The sequence below is a fragment of the Xenopus laevis genome, chromosome 6S, assembly GCF_017654675.1.
Source record: "Xenopus laevis strain J_2021 chromosome 6S, Xenopus_laevis_v10.1, whole genome shotgun sequence".
Classification (NCBI taxonomy): domain Eukaryota; kingdom Metazoa; phylum Chordata; class Amphibia; order Anura; family Pipidae; genus Xenopus; species Xenopus laevis.
Window position 1 is genome coordinate 77,684,823 of NC_054382.1, and position 12,661 is coordinate 77,697,483.

Below are 12,661 nucleotides of genomic sequence, written 5' to 3' on the forward strand. Positions count from 1 at the left end.
AGATATGTACAGTATTAGACTGTACAGTTAGTGCCCATCCTGGTTCCTACTAAGGAAACAATCATTATATTATAATGGCAGGAAGATACAACCCATAGTACCCATTGTGCCTAAATATGCCATATTTGTCATCCAATTAAATTGTTTAAATGTCCTTTCCTATGTGCTCCATAAATGACAGTCCTTCACATAGACAGAGTAGATGGGTGAGGGAGAGAGGTTAAGGCTTTGTGTGTTGTTAAATATATTAGATGCTAAGAATGATCCTGATGAAATTGTCATATCCAGAGTTATGAAATCACCATTGTAATTAGAGTTGCTCTAGGGCCGTGATCCCTGAAAGTGGCTCTCCGACCACTTGGATATTGCTTCCAGTAACCATAAAACAGGTGCTTATTTGTGAATTCTTGCATAAAAACCATTTGTAATGTCAAATACAACTTCCTGCAAGCTGCACATCCACATTGGGTCTACCAAATAGCCAATTACAGCCCATATTTGGCACTCCCAGGAATTTGTTGCATGCTTATGTTGCTCTCTTTTTACATTTGAATGTGGTAAAAAAAGGTCAAGGACCCTTGCTCTAGAGTGTACAGTGAATGAGACAGGTACCCTACATTCTGATGCAATAAACAAGGTTGAGCCAAGTATGAGCCAAGTAGAATGTGAAGAGGGATATTGTAGCCATGTTGTAGTGATTATCTGGCTAGTTAATCTAGGCTTCTGTAGCTCTGTATCACCAAACAGAGTGTTAAAATTCTATGACACTTAAAGGAGAAGGAAAGGCATATTTAATTGGGGGTGCCAAAAGTTAGGCACCCCAAGTGATTATATATATATATTTACCTCAAATTCTCTGCCGGTGCTCCTATTAGGAGAACACTGCACCGGTCCAGGGTTTTTTCCAGCGAGCACCACGGAGTGATCAGCTTCCTTCTTCTTCTTCTTTCTTCAAATTTCCCAGGGCAGACGCATTTGCAGTAGAATGAAATTGCCAACTTCTTTGTTAAAGTTCAGCTTTTCGCGCATGCGCACATGCACGAAGAAAGAAGAAGCCGGAAGCCAATTGTGGTCGCTGTTCCTTCTTCTTTAACAGAGCTGATATGGTATGATACACAACTTAAGTATTACATTAAGTTGTCTTCTAAATGTATATGTATTTATAAAAGAGATCATTGGTGGTCCAAGCACACAGGAAACTGTCAGTGTGTCAGGCCCCTTAGTAGATCAAGTATAGAAAGGGGCTCACAAGGATTAGCTAGTGACCAGGTGAAAGCTGTGTCTCAGTGTCCAGAGAGTAGACTAAAATGAAGACACATAGTCTGGGTCAGATCAGGCAGATAAAAAATTAAGTCAATTAAGTAGTAAGCTGAAGGTTTGGATGGCCAGCAAACAGCAGGGAAAGGAACAGATCTGTCACAACAGGAGGTCAATTAGAAAGGTATATGAAATGTTGGGCTATAAACTAGTGAATATCTAATTCTACTTGGTGTCCAAATAATGGTCCAGGAATGCCAGATGCCAGCAAGCATCAACACATAGGCATAATTTTGTCAATTAGTGTTGGTAAATGAAAGTGGAACATTGAAATTTATATGAAATGGGGCACCAAACATTTGCAAAAAAAAACGTTTTACAAATTAGAAATCTACATTCTCTTGAAAGTTTTTTTTTTTATAAATTCTGAAAACTCATACCAAATATCACTTACCAGGAAACGTTATTAAAATGTGGTACTTGTCAGATGATGCACGGAGAAACACTTTACCAGCTATAAACATTACCACCTAATGCTAGTTATGGAAAAACACAAATTTATACAACCAGTAGCATTATGAAAAAATGATTCATGCCTTGGGCGCAACCCTTACATGCGGGAATAGGAGTAATTACATCACCAGCTATCCTGTCTTTTTTCCACAAGCAAAGATGGAGATATAAGAAGGCATTTATCAGAGTTTTATGGGAAAATATATAAAAGGGCAATATAAACAATAACATTGAAATGTTTGTCGAAATTTTGTTTTGCAAAGCATTTATTCTATCACCAGGAAGCACATCACAGATATAACATCTTCAACATGTACAGATTAGTATTCAATACAATTTTCTGTTTTGTTATATATATAGAACCCATAAACTTGGTCACTGTCTCAGGAAACATCTTTTTTTTGTTATTCCAACTTTACTTAAAGGGGAATTCTCTCGAAAGAAAATTTATTAGCATACTGAAATAAATACAATCAATTAAATATTCTGCATTGTTTCTGAAATAATCCTATATATCTCATAGGGGGGGGGGGCTTCCTTTCCTACCAGATGAATTAGAGCTCACTCAAATAACTGATTCCAGTATAACAAAATCTAACAAAATAGCTACCTTTTGTTCAAATTCTGCATGTAGAGAGACATGATGCCAGGGTGATTTTAATAGAGAGAACTCGAATACATCTTCTAGGCAAAAGGAGCCCACCTATAAGATATATTGAATCTAACTGTCAATTACTATCTGACACCCAACTGCTGCATGAAGAGAGAATGAAGAGAAACAGATGCTGAGAGAGGAAAAGTGAAGATAAACTTGATTATTTCAGAAACAGTACAGAATTTATAATTGATTGTATTTATAAAGTTTCTTATTTCAGTATGCTGAAGCTTATATTAAATTTCCATTTTCGTGATAATTACCCTTTAAGGCATTATTATACATAATACCATAGAGATATTGCATTCAATGTATCTACTATACATTCAGTCACAATTAATCTGTAAAATAGTTCTCCACTGTAGTTTTGAGCCTACCAAGTATTATTACCAAGTATTACCAAGTAGTGTTTAAGAATAAAACATACATTATAACTATAACTTGCTGCTGACAACTGGTGTGGTTCAAAAGCAAATTTATTAATCAAGTTCACGTTTAGTGAGTCTCCATTTATACTTTTTAGCTGACTCATAATATTTATTTGTACCTGAATGTGTTTATGTACTTCTTGGAGACTATCTATGTAATGATTTGGCTTGTTGGCAATGTAGTCTTTCCATGGATACCAGACTGCATAATGCTCAATATACATGTTGGGTAGGAAAGATGTCATTTCATTCATAAGGCATAGATGCTTGACTATACTAACCTATTTCTCGATTGGAGGAGAGTTCTCAAGTACCAAGGGATAACTGCGTTTTCAGATAGAAGTAATTGTAGTAGTATACTTTTTTCCATGAACTCCTCTGGCTCTAGCTTGTGAACGAGAAGGATTGATGAAGGGGGGATATTGAAGTGGCATCCAATTACTTTCTCACAAATGTCTTGTGCCTGCGACCCATAGTTATGAACTCCTGCATATGTCATACAAATGTGCTTCAGGGTACCCGTTTCCTGATTACATCTCCAACAATGATTTATCTGAATTAGTCCCATCTTATGCAAAAGTGATGGATTCCTGTACCACCTTGATAAAAGTTTGTATGAGAATTCTTGGTATTTGTTGCTTATTGGGCATTTTGTGATTGTTTGAAATATTTCAAGCCGTTCTTGCTCTGATATCGAGAATTGTAAGACAGATTTTGTGTAATTAGGTAGGTTTGGGCATTTGTATTCCAACAGAACCTTGTACAGCTATGGGGCCTGTTATTCAGAATGCCCTGGACCAGGCATTTTATGACCTTTCCATAATTTAGATCTTAATTCCTTAAATCTACTAAAAAATCACGTAAACATAAAGCAAACCCAATAGGCTGGTTCTGCTTCCAGTAAGGATTATTTATATCTAATTTGGATCAAGTACAAGGTGCTGCTTTATTGCTACAGAGAAAAGGGATTATTTTGGATTATTTGATTATAATGGAGTCTATGAGAGATGGCCTTTCTGTAATTTGGAGATTTCTGTATAACGGATTTCATACCTGTACATTAGGAGAGTCCATGTCTTAGCGGTACATCAATATTACAATACTGTATGTCTCAAAACTCAAATTGCTTACACATAGTGGTTTGGGTTCAAAAAACATCTTGCCGACCAATCAGAAAATAATGGCCTAGATCACTTTGCACTTTAATGAGCCACATGGACACAAGACAGAAATTCAACTCAACACTACTATATACTACTATAAAATGTGGAAGTTATCAGTTGTCTGCATTTTGTTTCAAAACTTTTGCTGAAACAAGTCACTGTGGCCAATGCATACAAAAATCTACCACGTGTGACATTACTCTTAAAGGGACAGAAAGTTATAGTGGGAGTACTTACCGACTGAGTTGTATTCCAATGTGCTACACGTGGGCCACGATCCCCCACAGCCAACAATAGGAACAGGATTTGTAGAATACGGAGCACCAGTGGAAGCCAAGCATATTTATCAAGGGTTGAATATCAAATTGAAAATGCTTTGAAACTCAAATTGAAAAATACCAACCGAAGTGAAGTCAAAGGTTTTTTTTTGGTCGAAGAGGTCCGTATTCAGCCGTATTCGAATCATACGATCGAAGGAATAGCGCATTCAATCGAATTCGATTTGAAGTTTTTCCCCCAAAAAACTTTGATTTCTCAAAGTCCACCAATTGACTCCATATGGGTTCTAGGAGGTCCCTCATAGGCTAAAACAGCACTTTGACAGGTTTTAGATGGCGAATGGTCGAAGTTGAAGTTTTAAAGAGACAGTACATGATAAATTTCGATATTCGAATTTCAACGTTTTTTTCAAATTCGAATCGAAGTACACAAAAAATAGCTCGAAATTCAAAATTTTTAACTTCGAAAATTCACCTCGACCTTTGATAAATCTGCCCCTTAATGTAAAGACAAAATAGTTCACCTTTAAGATTTAATATGTTGTAGAATGCCTAATTCTAAGCAACTGTCCAATTTGACTTGATTTTTGTGATTTTTTTCCAGCTTTCGAATGGGGGGTCACTGGCCCCATGGGGGAAAAAAATTCTCTGTAAGACTGCAAAAATATTATTGATGCTACTTTTTCTTATTCAGGCCCTCCCTTATTGATATTAGTGAATAGTTGCTAGGGTACTTTGGGCCCGAGCAATCAGATGCTGAATTGCAAACTGGAGAGCTACTGAATAAAAAGCTAAGGAACTCAAAAACCATGAATAATAAAAACAAAAATGCAAGTTGTGTGAAACATCACTCTCTACATCATATTAAAGTTAACTCAAAGGTGACCAACCCCTTTAAAGAAAATCCAGGACTGAATCAGCATCACCTAATGACAAGGGGTTAGCTGACATGTCAGCATTCACACTACAACACACACACGCACAAAGACACGCACACACATCCCTGTCAGCTAGTGAAGTGAAAGCACAATGTGCAGGGCAGCCCCTTTAGCTCCGCCCCTACAGCAATCCCTCACTAGCAGACACGAGAGAGGAATCCCTCCTACCATTTGCCATTAAGCACAGACTAATAACAAACATTATAAAGCAATAGAAAGTGGGTCATCATTTTCCCAAGCGGGGCAATGGACAGAAGAAGCCTTAGACAATTTAATAATGTGGTGCTTTACTAATCTTGCATTTCCTGCCCAAACCCTGGAGACATTCAGGTTTCTAGAAAAGGGGGAGGGGACTGTGTAACACTCCTTCCCATACAGCCAGTAAGGGTCTTCACCAGGAAGTCGGTGCAAGTTTGGTGAGTAGGCGATTTCACTTGGTCTTTCCCCTCGCAGCGTGTGCTCCCCCGGCTTTTAACCCCTCATATGCCACAGCAGCAAGTCTATCCAGTATCTGATAGTCCCAGGGCTCCCATGCTTTTGGCTGCCTTGCTATTGGTGGAGTACACAGCACACATCATATTGCAGCCCCTGAGGATTTATTAGAGTAGAAGCTGCCAGCTGTTGTTATAGACACGGACCGGAAGTGGCTGTCCTGTTACTGTTAGTATAGACCTGAGACTGAAGAGCAAAGGCGTCACTTAGTGCGAACTGTTCAGACGTTATGACTAAGCGGGACCTTAGGGTGTAAGGGTAGTTACATTTCTAGCAGGACACCTAGCTCATGGGAGTAATTGGGTTCGGGAGCAGTGCAAGGACAACAATAGGGCACATTGAATGGCTGAAGAGGAACCTCCGGGATCTCCGGCTGCCCTAAAGAGGATGTGCATAGAAAGGGGCAGAGGGAGGGAGCAAAGAGACTATGGGAGCTGAAGAGGGATCTCCGACATCCGTCAGCTCCTGAGGGAGTTCTGCAATGACACACTCACCCCTATCTACTGTACAAGTGTAGTACTAGCCTACACAGAAGCACACTCAAAACAGAATCCTATTTTGAATTCGGCCGAATACTGAACCGAATCCTAATTTGTATATGCAAATTAGGGGTGGGATGTGAAAAACATTTCTTACTTCCTTGTTTTGTGACAAAAAGGCACGTGATTTCCCTCCCTGACCCTAATTTGCATATGCAAATTAGGATTTGGATTTGGTTCGGCCAGGCAGTAGGATTCGGCCGAATCCAAAACCTGCTGAAAAAGGCTGAATCCCGAACCGAATCCTGGATTCGGTGCATCCCTATATGAAAGCAAACGTCTTATTTGTCTGGGGTTACTGCACTTTTGTAATTCGCTTTATAAACGTGCTGTATTTGCAGTATCTTCAGATGGGTGCATATGGGGTTAATTGTAAGGGACAGTAACAGGCACATTTGTAGTTTAATTCTAAGTGGCAGTGCAGAAGTTATGGTCAAATTCTGTGTGGAATTTTGTTTTCTGCCATGAAGCTGTGGTACCCCCAGCGCTTAAACCTAATATTTGTAGCAATGTCATCATCATCATTTATTTATATAGCGCTGTCAAGATACGCAGTGCTTTAAATGTGTGACGTTTCTCAGCATTTATCAACTAAGGATACACAGAGTCTACTTTTTCGCACATTTGCTCGAAAACCAATTGTTCCACAAAGGATTCGTCTGAATCCACAATTGCACATAATTCAGGGAAAATAAAACTTGTCAATTTACCAAATCACATGAGCTAGAGTCATGTCATTTTAACAGTCTGATTTCTGTTCAGCCAAACCCAGGATTTTCATCCCTATAAATTACAAACGTTTAGTATAGTTTTTACAGCAGAATTCGATAACAATTTGCAACTTTTTAATTTGCGATTTTGAACAATTCAGTATTTTGAAGCTTGCATTATTAGAATTTATACTGTTATCCAGATGCTAGGGGCTTTTACCCCTTTTTTTAAAAAAAAAGAGTTTAGAGAGCAAACTTAATTTGGAATATGCTTTTTGTTTTAATAAAAACAAATGGTTTTTATTATTTCTTATACAGGCAAGTTAAAAATGGATACTAAAGTAATATTATACTTCTTGTTCTTATGAACAAAGCCCCAGTTCACCCTCTGTATAATGTGCCTTTCCTTATCTCAAAGCCTACAGCTGTGGGAATGGAGGAATCTATTTACAAAGAGGGCTTTCTAGTGGGCTGGTTATTAGATCTCAAGGCAAAAAATATCTTTTGCGCAAGCCCTATCCTCAAGTGAACAATAAAATATTATCTTTACTTATAAAAAAATGCAGTGCATATCAGCAGTAATTACCTAACACTGTGCAGAGGTAGTGAGATATATTTTATGTTCAAATTAGCAGCTTCAGTCCTTAATTGAGGCAGTTTTCTGGTCTGGTTCATGAATTATCAGCGACTATTTTGATTCTTGATGGTGAATCCCATAGGCATCGTATACGTGGTTGACTTTATTGCATTTGTGATTGGGTGGACAGAGTCATGGGTTACAAACTATACAGATGTAAGAGAAAGATGTTGCTGTTAACTGACTTTTCTTCCAAGTGTCCAGTTTGGAATAACTTTTATCACCTTCCTACAGGGAACATCATAAACTGGCCATATGTGCCAAGTTTTAGTCAGATTATAGGTTGAGGGTTATGGTGTGATAAGTGATAAATTGTTTATTTAGCCCACATACATACAAGGTAAGGGCAACGTTTCGGACTCCACTGGGCCCTTTGTCAAGCCTTGACAAAGGGCCCAGTGGAGTCCGAAATATATATATATATATATATATATATATATATATATATATATATATATATATATATATATATATATATATATATATATATATATATATATATATATATATATATATATATATAGCCCTTTGTATGGTATCCATTCATTGGGCTTGTGCCAAACAGTTAGGTAGCAAGTAGTATCAACTGATACCAGTGCAATGGGAATAGCTGACTGGGTGCACTAAAGGCAGGATTTAGTTTTTGTACAACTGTGATACAGGCCAATTCTCACTCTTTAGCTCAATACAAACTGGACCCTTAAAGGCATGAGGCTTTAATCTCCTGGGAAACTAGGTGATTTGTTGCTTTTTTATTAATGCAGAGTTGGATTTTTTTGGGTAGGATTTGGTATTTGGATGAATCCAAAAATGATGGTCCCTAGTTTATAATCATTTAGCATATGGTGTCAGAGGTTTACACCTTCGTAAATCATCACGCTTGGCCATCCCTCAGGCACGCAGCTGTCCACCCCAGCCTAGAATATTTTGCAACGAAAACCAGAACTTGAGTCTAATTAAATCTAACCGTTGCCAAAAAGATAAATCTATAGGATGGTCACTTGTTACAATCGCCAGTGATAAATCTCTGCTTCTGAGAGCGACTAATCTCCTATAAATGCTTTCCCACCGGCAATAATTTAAATCGCTGGTGGTAAAACCCATGTGTTGCTTCAGTCTCCCAAAATTACAGTTTCCTCTTGAGAAAATATATACTTGCAGGCCCGGATTTGTGGAAAGCCCACCTAGGCCCGGGCCTAGGGCGGCAGGATTTTAGGGGAGCGGCATGCTGCCCAACCACACCCACATTGGTTCAAAAACACTGGGGATACAATCATTTTTCGATTTCCTGTGCGCCAATCCCCAATACTTCAGTCCAGATGATGAAAATTTGCACAAATAAAGGAGAGGGGACAGGGTAGAAGAACGGCAGTGGGCCTAGGGGCACCCACAATGTAAATCCGGCCCTGTATACTTGTAAGTAACAGGGAAATTAGAAAGTACTAAAATATACATTTTGACTATTTTGATGAAAATATGTTCCTGATTCCCCCAATGGCTCACAGGGAAAACTAGTACAACTGACCTCTATAATATCCTTGTTCAAAATAATTGTATGCTGGATTATATTACTATTTGCACTAATGACACATGATCATAGTAATGCATACCTCCCAACTGTTCGCGGGACAGTCCTGATTTTGACAGCTCAACCCGCAGTCCCAGATTGTTACTGAAATGTCCCAACTTTCACTTTGATCTCCTGCAGTGAACAGCCAGAAAAAGATACAAAGTTTCTAAAACGCAATTGGCTTTTTGGCAGAGAGACCAGAATACGTGGCAGGTGTACTTGGTTACATTTGTTACAATTTAAGATAAGCAAAGAAACAATTGTAACTATTTAAAATAAGCTGGTCTCTTGGGGAAACTGTGACTTGCAGCTTAAAGGGCAATTCACTTGCATTAGCAAAACTGTAATAACACATCAAAACATGACCCTTAAACCCCCAGAAATGTTCTTTCAGTAACCTGCCAAATTTTATAAAATGGACATGGTAATTAGGGGTGTGTGGCCCTAAAATGGGCGTTGTCAAAAATTTGTATTTCTTTCTATTTTGAAAATGTTGGGAGGTATGGTAATGAATTAAGTTTCATTTCTTTAGGGTACTCCCCAGCAACATAGTGCTTCAGAGGTTAGCATTGGTGTTTGCAGCACTGGGGTCCTAGGTTTTATTTCAGCAAGAGAGCTTAGATTGTAAGCTCCAGAGGGGCAGGGACATGTGTGAATGATATATAATGTAATGTGCTGCATTATATGTTAGCAGAAAATAATTGTAAGAATAACATTTTTATAGCACTTTTCTCCTGTGGGACACTGTCTTATACATTTAATGTATTACAAATCCCTGGGTCACATTGGGACATTTTTATAAATATTTATTTAAGTATATGCTGGAATAAAAATGCTATAGAAGAGAATAGAGCACTGCTAAATTCCCCTCTGAACTGTGGGGAACTGTGTTTCCATTTTGATAAACATGCCCCATAGTGTTCATGCTGGAAAGAATGTTTATATACATAGTTGAACTTGGCCTCACATAAATCCCCAAATCTATTTCCTTGAAGGAAACACTGTTTGACTTCAGTTCTCGAGTGGGTTGTGTAACCGGGGCAGTGTTGTGTATAATAACTAGGGGCAGATTTATCAAGAGTCGAATTTCGAAGTAGAAAATACTTCGAAATTCGACCACCGAATTGAAATACCTCGACGTCGAATATCGAAGTCGAAGTATTTTTCAGCAAAATTGGCCATCCTGCGATCAAAGGAAAATCACTCAAATGATTCGAAGGATTTCAGCGATCGATTGAAGGATTTTCCTTCGACCTCTAAAGACTTAGAAAATATTTTTTAAAGAGACAGTACTTTGATTTTCGAAGTCATAGGATTTTACTTCGACCCTTAGTAAACCTGCCCCCTAGTGTATAATAACTAGTAGGGGAGCTTTTTCTGCATGTTATAAATGCCAGAAGCATGTTGTTTGCATTATGAGAAGCTAAATGAATGATTCACCCCGTGCGGATTTCACATGTTTGACAATGAACCAATGACTTTCCTTAATGCCATGCTTATTCTTGGTGTCAAAACATCTCAAGAGTTTATAGAGTTCTCAGCGTGTTTGTTTACATATTGAGTGTCGTGTGAGTGATTTAGAGCTGTAAATCTAGCGAAGGGAATGCTGGAATGTGCTCTGTTTCCATTCACGCCGCCTACTCCCCCTTCGTATCCGGTAACTTTACGGACTTGTAAAAACTTTTTATTCGCGTGTTTTGAGAGAAACGGATTATTTCAAGCAGTCATTCCGACTAACATGCATTGTCACGTCGTTTTTAGAGCCGTAGGCCTTCATAGCACTCCCTAAAGTGGCCCCTGCTAAAGACATCAGGGTTTCTGAGAGAACGTATGTGGAGCTCAGAAGGTAGCGCTGGAAAATCCAGTGACGTCATCGGAAAGATTACGTGTAGACAGTGGGCGGGACCAGACGGGTCCCCCCAATAGCCCTCCAAAGACGGTCATGTGACTGAAACCTTGCTTGTGCCTTTCGCTGCGAGTGATAGAGTCGCACTTCCTCCCTGCAAGTGTCAGAAGAGCGCTGGGCCTCTAAGCAAGGTCGCTTGTTACGCGAGGAAGACTCGTGTTGAGTTATTGCGGTGATTTTCATGACACTAAGAGGAAGGGCGGAATTTTTTTTTTTTTGCTTCGTACCGATACAATTTATTGCAGTAAAGTCAGAAATAAAGATGTCATGGGTATGTGGGAAGTTTTCCAGTTGCAAAAGTGTGAAAGCTATGAAGTGTAACACCACTGATACTTTAATAGTTAACGTAGCGCATGCGTATTGCTCAGTGGCCGTGGCGTGAGGTGTACACAATGCTGCAGATGGGAAGGTGCCTCCGCGCATGCGCACCAGGCTGGTAGGAAAGGTGGTTAAGGGGGCCGCAAACACTCAGCTGCAATGTAAGCATCAGCCACGGGACTGGAACCCAGGGCCGCCATTAGAAATCACGGAGCCCCATACACAGGTCCGGACTGAGAACTAAAATAGGTCCTGACATTTCAGGTACACAGAGGTCCACTCAGCCCACACAGAGGCCCAAACAGCCCCCACCAGCCCACTAGATACTGACTTTCTATAGCACCTTATAGCAGCCCCTCTGGCATTTGACAGAACCCACAGATTGCCAGTCCGGGCCTGCCATACATCAACATTTTCTGGGCCCGTCACGCCCACCCCAAGATCACGCCCACCTGGGTTTCCACCTGTCCGGTTTTGACCCAGTATTTTGAAGGGCTGCCTGGGTCAAAACTTACTCCCCGGTTTTACAAATAAGGAAAACCAGGCAGGATTCCCTTGACTGACACGTCGATCTGCAAATTGCCAATCGCTGCATCATAGCCCTGCCCCTGATGTCACAGACACTCCCATGTATGTCATGGCCCGCCCCCTGATATCACGGCCCGCCACCCTGCCTCGTCTCCACCGTTTCAAAAGGTGGCAACCCTACGCCCACCACACACCACAGTTAAGAGACCACACAGACATCCGCGCTTAAAACGGTAAACCCCCCCATGCACAAGTTATAAAAAGCCATTGATGGTCAGGGCCCCCCTATAAGTTAAAAAAAAACAAAACAGTGGCGCCAGGGCCCCCCATAAATGTTTTTAAAAAATTATTGGTGGTCAGGGCCCCCTATAATTTGAAGAAAATTTTAGCGCCAGGGCACCCCTTACAAGTTAAAAAAACATTGGGGCCCCAGAGAATATTTTAAAAAAAAAACATTGGTGGCAGGGGCCTGTAGAATATTAAAATAATACATTGGTGGCTAGGGCTTTAAGAAAAATAAAAAAACACACATTGGTATTCAGTAAATTGAGCTTGTGGCTTCAGGACTTCAGGTTCGGCTCTTTTGTGACTTTGGGTCTTTTCGCGGCTTGAGGGCTTCAAGTTCGGTTCTTTTTGTGACTTCAGCAATTCGGGACTTCGGGCGAATCAGGATTTTCAAAGAGGCGGCTCGGCTTAAGGGCCAGGCCCGGTACACTTTTACCCCCTTTG

General features: G+C 39.9%; 1 protein-coding gene across 1 annotated transcript in view; it reads left to right on the top strand.

Moving 5' to 3' along the window:
* Positions 1 to 5,345: 5,345 nt before the first annotated feature.
* The window catches only part of hivep1.S (HIVEP zinc finger 1 S homeolog), a 136,912-nt gene continuing 129,596 nt past the window's right edge, over positions 5,346 to 12,661 (top strand). The window contains exon 1 of the mRNA XM_041567219.1: positions 5,346 to 5,648. The gene's annotated coding sequence lies outside the window, so the exon portion shown is untranslated. The remainder of the gene's footprint in view (positions 5,649 to 12,661) is intronic.